A 14,752-nucleotide genomic window follows, 5' to 3' on the forward strand; every position below is an offset into this window, starting at 1 on the left:
GGAGAAAAGGGACCACTGATGCTAAGTATTAAATGCAAGGGTCATAAGACCAGCATTTGATCCTAATTTATTAAATGTGGCCCCTAGAGAAAACCCTTCTTTCACCCTGGACTTCTGTAAAATAAGATAAATGCTCAGTAGCCCTTAGTCCTCCAGGGATCTTAGGGGGTACAGTAAGACAAGGCTGTCCCCATCCCACAGCCTCTTAGCTCAGGAGTACATGGGACTCCCACATACAGGGAAGGTAAGAAAGAAGTAAATGCCAAAGTGCATTGCTCTTCAATGTAGCACAAGCCCTGGAATCATGCAAATACTGAGCACAGCCTGAGCCACAGATTTCTTTACACCTAGGAAAAAGGATTGGAGGCAACATTTTTTAAAGTTTTCATTCCCTTATAGCTGCTTTTCATCTTTGAGAAAAATTGCGCCACTTTTTTTCTGGGGTACACTAGATCTAAGTGTAGAAAAATAGATGTAAATAAGTAAATATTTAGAAGTAGTTGCCAAAAATCCCACTGAAACTCCTCCATTTGACCCTTTTCCTTCAATGTGACTGCCATAATAGATTAAGTAGAGCAATTCACATCTGACTTGAATAATTAAGATATGAAATCAAAGTGTAAGTCAACAAGAAACTAAATGAAAACCAATAGCAATAAGCAATAGAGGAGAAAACCAAAATATTTCATCAGCTAATCTAATGTGTGGCAGGATGAGTAAATTTTTCCTCCACTGAATAAAAAGGGGAAACTATTAATTCTGTTGTTTGTTTGAATTCTTTGGAATCCACTATGTTTAGCAAGGGGCTGAGATGAAATTTTTCAGTGTGGGGAGATGCTTATGTACTCTTCATTTCCTTCTAGAATATTTTACACAGAAATTCAGGTAGTCAGCATAATAAATAAGGTATTGGAATACAGGCTGCAGAGTAGAAGATCTAATTTACAGATCAAAAAGGCAGTGGGTCCTAAGAATAAGCTAGCAATTGTTTACCATTAGGATTTCCATTTCTTCCCTTATTGAAATTAGTGACAATAAAAGCAATACATGACCCTTAAAATAACATGAGACAGTAAAAACCACATCCTATGATTCATAATGATTTCACTCAGTTTGTATTCATCGATACATACCCAAATAAATGGTTGTAGAACAGTGTTACCGACCAGGAAGCAAGATCACACCCAGCTGTGTTCAAGGAAGTGCGAATGATGAATTTCTAGTTAAAACTAAAACCCACAGCTGCATCTGCAGCTGTGACAGCTCCTGAAGCAGCAGTCAAGGGAAATTGTTTTAAATAAGTGTCCCCAAAGGAATCAAAGGAAAGGATTGGATAAATACAATAGACCTGAAGTAGCTTAAGCCACATTTGCATAAACTGGCATATCAAACATCCATTTTACATAAACTAGGGGATACCAAGATAGAAACATCTCAGATTGTAAATACTTATTATTTCTGAGGCACTTTACATGTAGAAGGAATCCCTATCTTATAAGTGAAGCTATAAATACTTGCACAGTAGATCTTTGGGAGTTTGTTACACTACTATCTAAACTTTTCTGTGTTTGAAATATTTTCATTAAAAGAAAACCCCAAGTGGGCCGCCCAGTGGCTCAGCAGGTTAGCACCGCCTTCAGCCCAGGGGGTAATCCTGGAGACCCAGGATTGAGTCCCATGTCAGGGTCCCTGCGTGGAGACTCTCCTCTACCTCTCTCTCTCTCTCTCTCTCTCTCTCTCTCTCTCTGTCTTTCATGAATGAATGAATGAATGAATAAATAAATCTTAAAAAAAAGTAACTGCACACAAAGATTCATGTGATTTGTTTTTAAAGCTCGGAAACCATCAGAAATCTTTTTATTAACAAAGAATGGGAAAAAAGTTACAGAATGAAAAAAAGATACAGAATGGTAGAATTTTTGACACTTTCTGTTCTTTTCCTGTCTCAATTTAACGAATTTTCTTCACTGAGTGTGTATTTTAATATGAAAGCAAGTGACAGCCCTTGTAAAAATATTCATTTAATAAACTGGAGAACCAGAATATACCTACCTCTTTCTCATACAGAAATGTGTAAGAGCAATGTGAATATAAAGTAGTCAAGCAAGGTCAGCTTGTTGAAGCTCAAGCTGCTGAATGTGTGGTGAGTTCAGTACCAGAAATCTTGCCAATAAAATTAAATTAGTATAAAATCTATGGAGATCATTTTAGTAATATGCATTAAGACACTTTCAACCATTTATTTCCTTATCCAATAAATACTTATGAGCACCTGCCACGTGCCAGAAACTGGAAACAATAGTTGACTAACACAGAGACATCAGCCCAAATGTTCTCACAGTCTAATGAGGGGGAAAGAAAGGTAAAGAAGTTAGAACTCCTGAGTCATCTACAGAGAGGGGTGGTAAGAGCAGAGGAAGAAGACAGAGGTGAAATTCAGGGAGGTTCCTTAGAGGAGTTATCTTCTGAGATGGCAAATGGGTTTAGGTCCTATGACATGGCTAAGATCACAGTTTCTTTCTTTTTTTTTTTTTTAATTTTTATTTATTTATGATAGTCACAGAGAGAGAAAGAGAGAGAGGCAGAGACACAGGCAGAGGGAGAAGCAGGCTCCATGCACTGGGAGCCCGATGTGGGATTCGATCCCGGGTCTCCAGGATCGCGCCCTGGGCCAAAGGCAGGCGCCAAACCGCTGAGTCACCCAGGGATCCCGATCACACAGTTTCAAGTCTGAGAGACCTGCATTAAAATCTCAGTTCCAGGGATCCCCGGGTGGCGCTAGTGGTTTAGCGCCTGCCTTTGGCCCAGGGCGCGATCCTGGAGACCCAGGATCGAATCCCACGTCGGGCTCCCGGTGCATGGAGCCTGCTTCTCCCTATGTCTCTGCCTCTCTCTCTCTCTCTCTCTATCATAAATAATAAAATAAAAAATTAAAAAAAATAAATAAATAAATAAAATAAAATCTCAGTTCCAGGGCACGTGGGTGGCTCAGTGGTTGAGCATTTGCCTTTGGCTCAGGTCATGATTCCAGGGTCCTGGGATCAAGTCCCACAATGGGCTCCCCACAGGGAGCCTGCTTTTCCGTTTGCCTGTGTCTCTGCTTCTCTCTGGGTCTCTCATGAGCAAATAAATAAACAATAAAATAAAATCTCAGTTCTACCACTTCTCAGCTATTTGACCTTTGACTAGCTACTTAAATTCTTTAAACTCTAATCCTTTCTTCTGTAACATCTATTCCATGGGATTATGGTTTTAAAAATGAGATCCTCTGTGGATGGTGCTTAAAACCTGGCGCTCAGTGAACAAAATCTTAAAATGGGGGGGGGGGGTAAAAGAAACTAAATATTCACAATGAAAGAATGGATAATTATGATATATGCACAAAATTAAGTATGTGTGGGCATGAAATAATCATGTTTAGTACTACTCTGAATATAACTGCAGAGAGAGAGAAAACCAATATAGCAAAATAGAAACAAGTGGTGAGTCCAAGTGAAGGGTAAACAGGTGTTCATTGCACTGTTCTTACACTTTTCTGAAAGACTATTTCTCAAAATATAAAATTGGTTAAAAACAATAAAAAAAACTTCTTTAAATGTGTTCTAGCTTGAAACAACATTTATAATACTAACTTTAAAAAGTAGCTGGAGAAAATTATTTTCACATTTCAAGGCTTTAAATGGAAGAAAGTCCATTAAAGTCAAATTTTAGCAAAGCAAAAAAAAAAAGTCAAAGTTGTCTCTGGATAATGAGAATATATATATATATATATATATATATATATTTTACCCATTTTCATTATACTCCTTGGTATTTTCCAAATATATGACCAGAATTTATTACTTTCTTATATATAGATGTAATTTTTCATTAGTTTAGAGCAAATACACGCTTGTACATGGTATTTTTACTGTTTTCCTGTTTTAGTTCCCTTTAAAGAATGTATTCATGACAGTGCATCCATAAGTAGAAATGGGCATATGGTTTTTTCTTCTTTTTAATTTAGATGAAGTAGAACTTAATAAAAGTTAAATCATACTGTGACTTCTGAAGACCCAATTTGGTTTTGTTTTGTTTGTAGAGAGGGAGAGTGAGAGAGAATGTTAGCCTGGGGGAAGAAGGGAGAGAGAGAGAGAGAGAGCAAGCACTAGCCAGGAGGGGGATGAGGTGTAGAAGGAGAGAGAGAATCTTAAGCAGACTCTATGTCCAGTATGGAGCCTGACACAGGGCTTTCTCTCACATCCCTGAGATCATGACCTGAGCCCAAATCAAGAATCAGCCATTTAACTGACTGTTCCACCCAGGTGGCTCTGAAGACACAGCTTTTATAACTGCTGTGATAATAAGACAACCAATATTTCTAAAAATTACATGCTTTTATTTTTATTTTTTTAAGATTTTATTTATTTGAGAGAGAGAGAGACAGAAATAGAAAGAGAGAGCACAAGTGGGGAAGAGAGGGAGAAGCAGGCTCCCCGTTGAGCAGGGAGGCCCATGTGGGGCTTGATCCCAGGATTCTGAGATCATGACCTAAGCCAAAGGCAAACACTTAATGACTGAGCTACCCAGGAGCTCAAATTGCATGTTTTTAAATTAGCATATCCAAAGCGGGAACGAATGGATGGCCATGACAACAGAGAACAGAGTGGAGAGAAACTATAGGTACTTCTCAGTCACCTGACAGAAGGGTCAGGCCTCACCCACTTGCATCTAGCCAGTACTTGGAAAAGTGCTTGCCAGTAAAGGTGCAGACAATGGATGACATGCCCATCACATGAGGCTCCCTAGTAGTGGCTGATGGTCTCTGAGTGATTTTATCCAGTGCTCCTCTCACTGAACATTAACAACCATTCATTGAGATTGGAATCATTATTATCACTTTCCAGACATGGCAATCAACACTGTGGCTTAAATCGCCTGCTCACAATTAAGTGGCCAGAAAAGAAATCCAGGCCTGCCAGATCCTAAGGTCCATGCTTTAAGCCAGGACAATAAATAACCAGATCTTAGATTCTGTAGGCCAAATAGCCTGAAGAAACTACTCAAACCTGATCTGAAGTGCAAAAGTGGCCATATAAATAAATGAATGAGTGTGACTGCATACCAATAAAACTTTATTTACAAAAACAGGTGGCAAGCTGGATCTGCTTCAGGCCTTAGGGTGCCAATCCCTGCTGCTCTAAGTTACTATTCAACATTGTCTCCTTATAGCATCAGGTCCTACCACTCAACAAATATTTAGTGAGCACCTACCATGAACTAATATTTAGTGAGTACCTAGCCAAGAACTATTCTTGGCTAGGTATACAGCTGTGAACAGAATGGAAAAGAGTCCCTTTCTGGAGCTTATCTTTGTGTAGGCATAACAAGTAAATATATACAGTTATAGATACATAGATAGATAGACAAAGTCAGGAAATAATTAATGCTATCAAGACTCACAGGATGTTTGCCATAAATTAAAGATGGGTTGATAAATGACATTACTCTTAATAATTGCCCATAGCAAAACATGATATTGAAGTTCAAATTCTTCATGAGTGTGGAAATCTTTTTTCTTGTATTAGAATTTGTGTGTGTCCAGCCTATTTCAAACTCATGAAGTGAGTATATTCAGGCATATACCCTAGCATAAGTAAACTTTTGGTCCTACCTTCCTGTGTTTTGGGTTCTCCATCTTCTATTCCAGTTACCTTAACTGACACCCTCAAATAACAAAGCCTGATGATATCTAAGGGAAGTTTTCTTCCCAGCAGTGAGATCTTAAATTAGTACACATGAGTCAAATTGGTTTCTTGGGGCTGAGCCAGACCCACCCTAGCCATTTGTAAATCTGTTAAAACAGTAGCTACAACGTATGGTTAAACTGCTTCCTCCAACAAAAGACAGATGGCTTCAGCAAATTTTAACTTTACCCACTGATGAGCCTCCCTGCTCTGGAGCAGAGGGGTGTGTGACAAGCGTGTAAGTCCAGCAAAGGAACTGGCAGTCACAGGATGTGGGGGTGTGATGCAGGCGTGAAATCTGTGGCGGGGGCTAAACTGAAAGAAGATGAAGCCGATCACAAGCATACCAGCTTGTTGTAAGAACATACAGTTTCAGACCTCAAATTTCTGAACTACAGATATGAATCCAGATTTATAACAAAAACCAAATGGCCAGAAGCAGTAAAAATGGCCAATATTAGACTACCATGTAAATTTGAACTATTTGATCAAAAGGCAGGGTAACACTTAATAGTGGCTTAGTATATGCCAGATAATATATAAACACTTTCCCATTTATTATAAAATATTAGCCTCATTTTTCAAGATGAGGAAACAAGATGTTAAGTCATTTGTCTAAGATTCTATAGCTAGTTAAATGGGAAGCAAGACTTTGAATCAACAATGCAAAAGGTAGAAAAAAACAGAAACAAGACACACTTGCCTTAGATTTTTGGGATCTTTATTTTATTATTTTTTAAAGATTTTATTTATTTATTCATGAGAAACAGAGAGGCAGAGACACGGGCAGAGGGAGAAGCAGGCTCCTCACAGGGAGCCTGATGCTGGACTTGATCAGATGGATCAAGATGGATCCAGATGGATCATGCCCTGAGCCAAAGGCAGACATTTAACCACTGAGCCACCCAGGCATCCTGAATTTCTGTGATCTTTAGAACTGGAAGGGGCATAAAGAGATCATTTCCAGCTAGAGCTTTGAATTTCAAGGAAATGAAAACGGAGAGGCTATTTGCCCAAAGTCATACAAGAAGAATTATTTTCAGAATTGGGTCTAGAACCCAGGGCTTAAGACAAGAAATCTGCTACTTCTATTCCACTTTGGCTTAGAAAATGAATAAATACGCTAAGTGAGGACTTCAAGAATGTACTATGTTTCAAGTACATCTTTAGTGCAGAGACTTTGTAAGACAAACTTTGGCACAATAGTGACATCCCCATATTTTCTTCCTGGCTCATGGTTCATTTCAGATAATCAAGATCAGTAGGAAAGTTTATTTTTGATCCTGAATACTGTTAAGTGTCCTCTTTTCATCAACATATACAATGTCGATGTCAATTAACTGGTCAGTTTAACCTAAGCAGAGTTTGGTCTTCACTGAATTCATCAATCATTTCAAAATGAATTTCCCCAAATAACATGTTTAGAAAATATACATGTGAATCAAAAGATAGAAATTAGATAATCTGGAATTTAAATAATCAAAATAAAAATCCTTCTCATTTGTTAAATTTATACATATTTAAGAGCTTCATTCCTGGAAAAGTCCAAAGAATTTCTAGGATCCCTCTTTCTGATTCTAGACAAAATTATGAAACTGAGTATGCTAGTTACCAACATATTCATATTCTAGAATTTGTCTTCCACTTTAAAACTAATTGCCTTTGTCTTCACTCAAAATATCCAGTGTCCCGGGATCCCTGGGTGGCGCAGCGGTTTGGCGCCTGCCTTTGGCCCAGGGCGCGATCCTGGAGACCCGGGATCGAATCCCACATCGGGCTCCCGGTGCATGGAGCCTGCTTCTCCCTCTGCCTGTGTCTCTGCCTCTCTCTCTCTCTCTCTGTGACTATCATAAATAAATAAAAATTAAAAAAAAAAATATCCAGTGTCCCAACACAATTTTGGGGCTGTTTGGATGGCCCACTGCAGTGACTCACAAGTCCTGACTTCGTCTCCCAACAAATGTTCATTTTTAATTAGGGAGATCCTTAGTAAGTTACTGTCCTAGGTGTGATACAGACCTGCACCTGAGGCCTGTAGGATGCAGACCCGTGCCTGAGGTCTATATCAATGGCAGGTTTTGTAGAGTGACATTAGTGACAGAAAGGACAGATGTTATGGAGGAACTGGAAGCAGGGATCTGGGATGATACAGTCCTTCTACTCTTAAATTCATGTCATGTTGAAAATCTTCTAAATCTTTATTCAGTAAGTGGTTAAACTGTTGCAACATTTCAACTGAGCATAAGAAAAGTCTATTAGTCTGATAGTTCCAGATTTTTGTTTGCTTCCTTCTTTCTTTTTAAAGGTAGTATGATAAAATTAGTAATGGAAAGTTATGCTTTCCTCTCTTTCTCCTTAGAGGGCTTTTCAGCCTGAAGCTATGCAGTTATTTTAATTACAACAATCTTTATCTGTTTTGCTCCTGTAGAAAGGAATTCTATGTGGTCTCAGCCCCAGAAACTCCATTGTGCTCGTTGTCCTTCCAGGTGGCAGGCAGAGCTTCAAAAGCATCATTTCTGGATTTATATCATTACGGATTTAGAAACTGAGGGCCCTGAGCTGATCTTTACTTACAGAACAGCCAAAAAGGTGAAAAAAGCTCCAGTGTGATGAGGCATTTATACAACACAAGACACATACTTACAGCCAACTGTGTAAAACGCGGGTAATCTCCAGACAAAATAACTATCCTTTCACCATACGGCAAGATTTTAAATGACTCTCTTCCTTACTTTAAGTCAAGGGTATGATTAGCTCGTCAAAATACTGGTAACAGGAGGCTCCACACTTAAGAGTAAAACTAGATGGCTCAGTGGGTTGGGCATCTGCCTTCAGCTCAGGTCATGATCCCAGATTCCTGGGATCAAGCCCCACATCAGCCTCTCACTCATTAGAGAGCTGGCTTCTCCCTCTCCTCTGCTTGCTGCTCTGTCTACTGGTACTCCTGTCTCTATCAAATAAATAAATAAAATCTTAAAAAAAAAAAAAAAAGAGTAAATGAAGAGTAGTACAAGGTTAGCAGGGGACATGTGTGGAGGGGGCAATGTATTAGTTTCCTAGGCCTGCCATAACAAAATACCACAGACCAGGTGGGTTAAACAACAGAAATTTATTTTCACATTTCTGGAGACAAAGAGTCCAATATCAAGGTGTCCACAGGTTTGGTTTTTCTCCGGAAATCTCTCTTCTTGGCTGGTGTCTTGTCTTTTTTTTTTTTTTTTTTTTAAGATTTTATTTATTTATTTATTCATGAAAGACAGAGAGAGAGAGAGAGAGAGAGGCAGAGGGAGAAGCAGAAGCAGGCCCCATGCAGGGAGCCCAACGTGGGACTAGATCCCGGGTATCCAGGATCAGGCCCGAGGCCCAAGGCGGCGCTAAACCGCTGAGTTCCCCGGGCTGCCCAGTGTCTCTGTCTTATAAGGACCAGTCGTCCCAGATTAGGACCTGACCCTCATGAGCTCATCTAACTAATTATTTCTTTAAAGGCCCAAATACAGGCACTTCAGGGGGTTAGGGCTTCAACATATGAATATGCGTGGGGGGCACAATTCAGTCTAAAACACGTGAGACAGAGCAATGGCTGAGTTCAGTGCTGTATTTGCCAGCAGACACATCTCTGAAGCCATGCTTGCTGAGCCCTAAGGAACCCTGAAGGAACCCCTGGATTAGAAGAATCTGAACTCTAGGAAGAATTTCATCTAATACTCATACAAGGCATTTCTTCTTCTTCTTCTTCTTCTTCTTCTTTTCTTCTTCTTCTTCTTCTTCTTCTTCTTCTTCTTCTTCTTCTTCTTCTTCTTCTTCTCTTCTTCTTCTTCTTTTCTTCTTCTTCTTCTTCTCTTCTTCTTCTCTTCTTCTTCTTCTTCTTCTTCTTCTTCTTCTTCTTCTTCTTCTTCTCCTCCTCCTCCTCCTCCTCCTCCTCCTCCTCCTCCTCCTCCTCCTCCTCCTCCTCCTCCTCTTCTTCTTCTTCTTCTTCTTCTTCTTCTTCTTCTTCTTCTTCTTCTTCTTCTTCTTCTTCTTCTCTTCTTCTTCTTCTTCTTCTTCTTCTTCTTCTTCTTCTTCCTTTTTTTAAAGTAAGCATAGCTGATTTTTCATATACTTCAGGAGGTGGCAAACCCCAGCAGAAGTATGACATATATTCATCTTCATAGTAGTAGGAATTGGTTCATATGACATAGATTCTTCTTTCAAATACATGTGGAACACAAGTTATGTATTAGAGAAAATTCTATGCACCATCAATACGTCAGGTAAATATCTTACCATTTGCATGTTTTCACCATTGTTTGTCTTTCTTTTTTGCTTTATTGTTGCTATTTTGCTTTGCTTTGCTTCCATTTATATTTTTCTTTACATTTAGATTTTGTGAAGGAATCTGAAATGTATAGTATATGACAAGAAGAAAGTGACTGTGTAAAGCTGGTAAATGATCAAACTAAAGAACAAATAAAGAAGGGAATGGCTTTTAAATTAGGGTATAACTATGTTTACTACTGACATAATTTTAGGGGATCTGCTATTGCTGTAGTATAAATGAGATTTAATTGAAGGTTTGGGGATGTATTCATATTTTTTCTTATTGAAATCAATGATAATTAGTTTTTGATCTATGGAAATTTGCCCTAGGAGTATGCTTTTAATAAATTGTCCTCATAAGGCAGAGAAGAGGGCATGGGGCAAATAAAAAAATACAGCTTATGGGGTGCCTGGGTGGCTCAGTGGTTGAGTGTCTGTCTTCTGTTCAGGTTGTGATCCCAGGGTCCTGGGATGGAATCCTGCATTGGGCTCCCTGTGGGGAGCCTACTTCTCCCTCTGCCTATGTCTGTGTCTCTCATGGATAAATAAATAAAATTTTTTAAAAAATACAATTTGCTAGGAACTGGTATTTGGGACTAAGATTCTGATTTTTTTTTTAATTGGGGCACTGGGTTACATCATGTATAAACCACAAGATTTCCTTCAGTTTCTCCAGGGATCTAGAGAAAAAGGCACTGGTTAGGCTTCTTGGCTTCCTTTCTCTAGGCTAATAACCAAATCTCAGGCTTTGAGATTTTGCCATTCTGAGGGTATTAAAAAGCAAGAGATAAGCCCAACCAGAAGCTCACCAAGGAAAAGGTCATTTCTCCTTGAGGCCTGGAGCAGCTCTGGGCATTTGATGAAGGGCTCTTCCCTCCCTGAGGTGGCCTCAGACTGACCCTAAGAATGGAGGACAAATTCTGAGGGGGGATACAACATGCCCCCATTCCCACTACCTCACGAAAACCTCAGAATGGGAGAAGAGATTTCAATGAGATAAACTTCCCCTAAAGGGGTGATGCATCCTTAGAAATCTTTTGAAAAGCATTCACTTGTGTAGATCTATGTTAGAACATGGACAGGAGACCTCTCCCCAGAGATAGGATTCCAGAGAAGGAAGCAACAAGAGGTACCAAGGTAACACACAGGACACAAGGCAACCAAATATTAGGGAGTTGAAGAAGATGGAGAAGAAAGCAAAGCAAAGAAACTTGGGCCTGTGGAAAGATGAAGTCATTCATTTCACTTAGAGGGCTCCTCTGTAAACGTAAGGCACTGTGCTCAAAACACACAGGCTGTTATTATTCCTTATACCCATACCCATATTTTCTCTGCTGTAAATGGAAAAATTCTTCTTGGTTACTTGTGCTGGGGATCACACCCACTTCACTTTATCAGGAACTTCGGTTAATCGTCTCCCAGACTTATACCATCAATTTCTCCCTCTCTACTAGATAATTCCCCAAAGAGTTACAGGCATGCTCATGAATCTCTTATTTTTTAAGAATCTCAAGTGCATAGAAGTGGAAGGTAGATTAATTAGAAATTGTTATTCCTGACATACTCTTATCATGACCTGCTTTGGCTTTGTTCTTTGGCTGAACCTTTTTAGACACTATAAAGCATCTGCTAACCCACTACCCAAAGGAAAAACTAGAGCCTTAACAATAGCCTGCATCTAACCCTATAATGCTGATTTTCCCATTTCCCTGCCTCTTTCCACCTGAAGAAACAATCACCCCAAATCCTAAAATCAGCACTCTCTTACTCTCTATATATGCACTTTAAAAATATACTTTGAAAGTTTTGGTTGTTGACAATTTTTACAAAAATAACATGCTGAATTATCCTTGCATTCGTTTCCTATTGCTTTTGTAACAAACCACCACAAATTTAGTGGATTAAAACAAAACCAATTTATTAGCTTGTATTTCTTAAGGGACTAAGATAGAAGTCCAAAATGGACTTTACTGGGCTACAAAGTGTCCACAGGGCTTGTATTCCTTCTAGTGACTCTGGCCTCTGGGAAGAATCTGTTCCCTGCCCTTTCTAGCTTCTAGAGGCTTCCTACCTTCCCTGACTCCTGACCCTTTACTCCTTCAAAACCAGCATCTTCAAATCTCTCCTTCTCTCTCTCCTGCCCCCTCTAACTTCTACCTCCCTCTAGAAATGACCTTTGTCATTACATTGGAACCATCCAGAGAAAAAATAAGAGAATCTTCCAAACTCAAGATTCTTATCTTAATCATATCTGCAAAATCCCTTTGCCAAATAAGGTAATCTATTGACAGGCTTTGGGAATAGGACATGGACATCTTTTTAAGGCACTGTCTTTGCCTACCATAGTTACCTTTTAGGACTTAACTTCTCTCCTTGAAATATTCCTAATCCACTTATCACTTTAGCTTCCCACTTTACTCACCCACTCTCCTGCAAGTGTGCATTGGACGGCTTCCTGGCCTTGACTACTGTGAACAGTGTTCCTATGAACATTCTTATTCATGCTTCCTGCTGTAGAGATATATAAAGGTCATTGGGGAACCAGGCTAGAATTTTTGGGCCATGGGTATGTAAATATTCAACTTCCAGAGATATTGTCAAACTGTTTGTTTGTTGTTACTTTTAAGTGAGAGTGCCATGTGCATTCCTAAGAACAATGTAAGAGGTCCTATGGAAAGCCAGTACTTGCAAATTCCAAAGATAAAGAGAAGATCCTTAAAGCAGCAAGAGACAAAAAATCCCTGACCTTCATGGGGAGGAGCATTAGGGTAACAGCAGACCTCTCCACAGAGACCTGGCAGGCCAGAAAGGGCTGGCAGGATATATTCAGGGTCCTAAATGAGAAGAACATGCAACCAAGAATACTTTATCCAGCAAGGCTCTCATTCAAAATGGAAGGAGAGATAAAGAGCTTCCAAGACAGGCAGGAACTGAAAGAATATGTGACCTCCAAACCAGCTCTGCAAGAAATTCTAAGGGGGACTCTTAAAATTCCCCTTTAAGAAGAACTTCAGTGGAACAATCCACAAAAACAAGGACTGAATAGATATCATGATGACACTAAACTCATATCTGTCAATTGTAACTCTGAATGTGAACGGGATTAATGACCCCATCAAAAGGCGCAGGGTTTCAGACTGGATAAAAAAGCAGGACCCATCTATTTGCTGTCTACAAGAGACTCATTTTAGACAGAAGGACACCTACAGCCTGAAAATAAAAGGTTGGAGAACCATTTACCATTCAAATGGCCCTCAAAAGAAAGCAGGGGTAGCCATCCTTATATCAGATAAACTAAAATTTACCCCGAAGACTGTAGTCAGAGATGAAGAGGGACACTATCTCATACTTAAAGGATCTATCCAACAAGAGGACTTAACAATCCTCAATATATATGCCCCGAATGTGGGAGCTGCCAAATATTTAAATCAATTAATAACCCAAGTGAAGAAATACTTAGATAATAATACACTTATACTTGGTGACTTCAATCTAGCTCTTTCTATACTTGATAGGTCTTCTAAGCACATCTCCAAAAAAACGAGAGCTTTAAATGATACACTGGACCAGATGGATTTCACAGATATCTACAGAACTTTACATCCAAACTCAACTGAATACACATTCTTCTCAAGTGCACATGGAACTTTCTCCAGAATAGAACACATTGGGTCACAAATCGAGTCCGAACCGATACCAAAAGATTGGGATTGTCCCCTGCATATTCTCAGACCATAATGCCTTGAAATTAGAACTAAATCACAAGAAGTTTGGAAGGACCTCAAACACGTGGAGGTTAAGGACCATCCTGCTAAAAGATGAAAGGGTCAACCAGGAAATTAAGGAAGAATTAAAGAGATTCATGGAAACTAATGAGAATGAAGATACAACCATTCGAAATCTTTGGGACGCAGCAAAAGCAGTCCTAAGGGGGAAATACATCGCAATACAAGCATCCATTCAAAAACTGGAAAGAACTCAAATACAAAACCTAACCTTACACATAAAGGAGCTAGAGAAAAAACAGCAAATAGATCCTACACCCAGCAGAAGAAGAGAGTTAATTAAGATTCGAGCAGAACGAAATCGAGCCCAGAAGAACTGTGGAACAGATCAACAGAACCAGGATGTGGTTCTTTGAAAGAATTAATAAGAAAGATAAACCATTAGCCAGCCTTATTAAAAAGAAGAGAGAGAAGACTCAAATTAATAAAATCATGAATGAGAAAGGAGAGATCACTACCAACACCAAGGAAATACAAACGGTTATAAAATCATATTATGAACAGCTCTACGCCAATAAATTAGGCAATCTAGAAGAAATGGATGCATTCCTGGAAAGCCACAAACTACCAAAACTGGAACAGGAAGAAATACAAAACCTGAGCAGGCCAATAACCAGGGAGGAAATTGAAGCAGTCATCAGAAACCTCCCAAGACACAAAAGTCCAGGGCCAGGTGGCTTCCCAGGGGAATTCTATCAAACGTTTAAAGGAGAAACCATACCTATTCTACTAAAGCTGTTTGGAAAGATAGAAAGAGATGGAGTACTTCCAAATTCGTTCTATGAGGCTGGCATCACCTTAATTCCAAAACCAGACAAAGACCCCGCCAAAAAGGAGAATTACAGACCAATATCCCTGATGAACATGGATGCAAAAATTCTCAACAAGATACTAGCCAATAGGATCCAACAGTACATTAAGAAAATTGTTCACCATGACCAAGTA

The 14,752-nt window shown here is 39.3% G+C and overlaps 1 protein-coding gene across 3 annotated transcripts in view; it reads right to left on the reverse strand.

The window, feature by feature from the left end:
* The window catches only part of RYR2 (ryanodine receptor 2), a 721,805-nt gene that overhangs the window by 229,929 nt on the left and 477,124 nt on the right, over positions 1-14,752 (reverse strand). The gene's annotated exons all lie outside the window — the stretch shown is intronic.

This window comes from Vulpes vulpes, chromosome 4 (genome assembly GCF_048418805.1).
Source record: "Vulpes vulpes isolate BD-2025 chromosome 4, VulVul3, whole genome shotgun sequence".
In the NCBI taxonomy this organism is placed as follows: Eukaryota; Metazoa; Chordata; class Mammalia; order Carnivora; family Canidae; genus Vulpes; species Vulpes vulpes.